Source organism: Penaeus vannamei, chromosome 25 (assembly GCF_042767895.1).
Source record: "Penaeus vannamei isolate JL-2024 chromosome 25, ASM4276789v1, whole genome shotgun sequence".
Classification (NCBI taxonomy): domain Eukaryota; kingdom Metazoa; phylum Arthropoda; class Malacostraca; order Decapoda; family Penaeidae; genus Penaeus; species Penaeus vannamei.
This window is the reverse complement of record NC_091573.1, coordinates 34,440,437-34,442,936: the sequence shown is the minus strand read 5'-3', so window position 1 is coordinate 34,442,936 and position 2,500 is coordinate 34,440,437. Positions and strand designations below refer to the sequence as shown.

Here is a 2,500-nt window from a genome sequence, read left to right as displayed (position 1 = left end):
ACTCCCTCCTCTCCCCCTCTCCTCCTCCATCCACCCACCCCCACCCCTACACCCACCCTCCTCATCCACCCACCCCCATCACTCCCTCCTCTTCCACCCTCCCTCCTCTCCCTTCCTCTTCCACCACACCCTCATCCACTCCACCTCCTCTTCCACCCTCCCTCGCATCCACTCCTCACCTCATCCACCCACTCCCTCCTCTCCCCTTCCTCTTCCACCCACCCACCCTCATCCACTCCCTCCTCTTCCCCACTCCCTCCTCATCCACCACTCCCTCCTCTTCCACACTCCCTCCTCTCCCCCTTCCTCTTCCACCCCCCCACCCTCATCCACTCCCTCCTCTTCCACACTCCCTCCTCATCCACACTCCCTCCTCTTCCACACTCCCTCCTCTCCCCCTTCCTCTTCCACCCACCCACCCTCATCCACTCCCTCCTCTCTTCCACCCTCCCTCCATCCCTCACTCTCCCACCTCATCCACACTCCCTCCTCTCCCCCTTCCTCTTCCACCCACCCACCCTCATCCACTCCCTCCTCTTCCACACCTTTCCCTCCTCATCCACACTCCCTCCTCTTCCACACTCCCTCCTCTCCCCCTTCCTCTTCCACCACCCACCCTCATCCCTCCTCTCCCCACTCTCCCTCTCCTTCACTTCCCTCTCTTCCCTCCCTCCTCTCCCCTTCCACTCTTTACCCACCCACCCTCATCCACTCCCTCCTCTTCCCACACTCCCTCCTCATCCCACACTCCCCTCCTCTTCCACCCTCCCTCCTCTCCCCCTTCCTCTTCCACCCACCCACCCTTGCATCCACTCCCTCCTCTTCCACACTCCTCTCATCCACACTCCCTCCTCATCCACACTCCTCTGCCTCTTCCCACACTCCCTCCTCTCCCCCTTCCTCTTCCACCCACCCACCCTCATCCACTCTCCCTCCTCTTCCTCCCTCCTCCTCCACTCCCACCTCATCCACACTCCCTCCTCTCCCCCTTCCTCTTCCACCCACCCACCCTCATCCTCCCTCCTCTTCCACACTCCCTCCTCATCCACTCCTCCTCTTCCACACTCCCTCCTCTCCCCTTCTCTTCCCCACCACCCTCATCCACTCCCTCCTCTTCCACACTCCCTCCTCATCCACACTCCCTCCTCTTCCACACTCCCTCCTCTCCCCCTTCCTCTTCCACCCACCCACCCTCATCCACTCCCAACCTCTTCCACACTCCCTCCTCTCCCCCCCAGTACAACCCTCCCCCCCATCCACCCACCCACCCCCACCGGCACGCGACCTCGGTAGAATTCGCGGAATTCATTTTAATAAGAGCTGTCAAAATGCATTGGTCATTACTTCTCGCATCGCAGAAAACGGGGCCGGCAAACTTCGAGGGCAGACTACGCTATCCCGGGAGATGGAGGGAGAGGAGGAGGAGGGAGAGGAAGGAGAGGAGGAGGAGGAGGAGGAGGAGAGGAAGAGGAGGAGGAGGAGGAGGAAAGGAAGAGGAGGAAGGGAGAGGGAGGAAAAGGAGGGAGGAAGGAGGAAGGAAGGAAGGAGGAAGGGGAGGAGGAGGAGGGAGGAGGAGAGGAAGGGAGGAAGGAGGAGGGAGGAGGAAAACAAAACACGAGAACTACCAGATCGCGCGAATCTTTTCCAGTTCCCAGAAGCGGCACAGCATCGCCGCTCCCCTTTTGGCATCGCATATCGACCCCCCCCCCCCTCTGTATCCCTCGCAGCGCCAATGCATTTAGCAGCGGCTTTCGGGTCCCTCTTTGTACCTGCTTCGCTCACCGGTAACTTTATTTAGCGCGACCTTATCTATCTTTTTTTTTTCTCTCTCTCTCTCTCTCTGCTTCTCCCTCTTCCCTGTTTGTCGCGGCGTCGAGGGCTCCCCGTGGCTTCTCCGGTTGTAAATATAGCTATTTGTCTTCGCGATTCCCCCCCCCCCTCCTCTCTTCCTGCAGGTGTGACTTCGCTGTATCGGTGGCACTGAGTGGGCCTGGCACTCATGGCACTCATGGCGTAGAATAAGACTCCATTGGTTATTGATCTCGAAGGGATGAAGTTCCTCAGGGTCAGCAGATCGAAGTGTCCTCCTGCTGCTCACGACGAAGGGAAGGAAGGAAGGAAGGAAGGAAAGGCCTGGCGTGTCAGCCCACTTCCCCAACTCGGAGGGTAATGAGTCACGTGATCTCTTCATAACGCACATTAATCCCCTCGTGCCACCCCCACCCCTCCCTCCCTTGCACTGCCCTGTCCCATTCTCTCCCGCCGAGGCGATGTATCCTTACAGAGATTTAAAAATGTCATCTTCACATTCCAGTTCCTCTCTCTCTCTCTCTCTCTCTCTCTCTCTCTCAACTTTTCCCCAACAGCGAGACGGAGAGATGCTTCCGACACAAGGGTTCAAACGAGACTGCGAGATCTGAGCGAGAGAAGCCCCACACTCTCTCGCGGTTGTGTATGACGTCACGGGCCATCCAGCCAATGGCAGGGTCTCAAAGAGCAA

The 2,500-nt window shown here is 58.8% G+C and overlaps 1 protein-coding gene across 3 annotated transcripts in view; it reads right to left on the bottom strand.

Moving 5' to 3' along the window:
• Positions 1-2,500, bottom strand: part of Bili (FERM domain-containing protein 8 Bili) — a 68,435-nt gene that overhangs the window by 44,166 nt on the left and 21,769 nt on the right. For 2 of the 3 annotated variants that reach the window (XM_070139521.1, XM_070139522.1), the window contains exon 1: positions 2,283-2,403. The exons of the other annotated variant lie outside the window; for it this stretch is intronic. The gene's annotated coding sequence lies outside the window, so the exon portion shown is untranslated. Of the gene's footprint in view, positions 1-2,282; positions 2,404-2,500 lie in introns of those variants that run through there. 3 annotated transcript variants of the gene reach the window in all.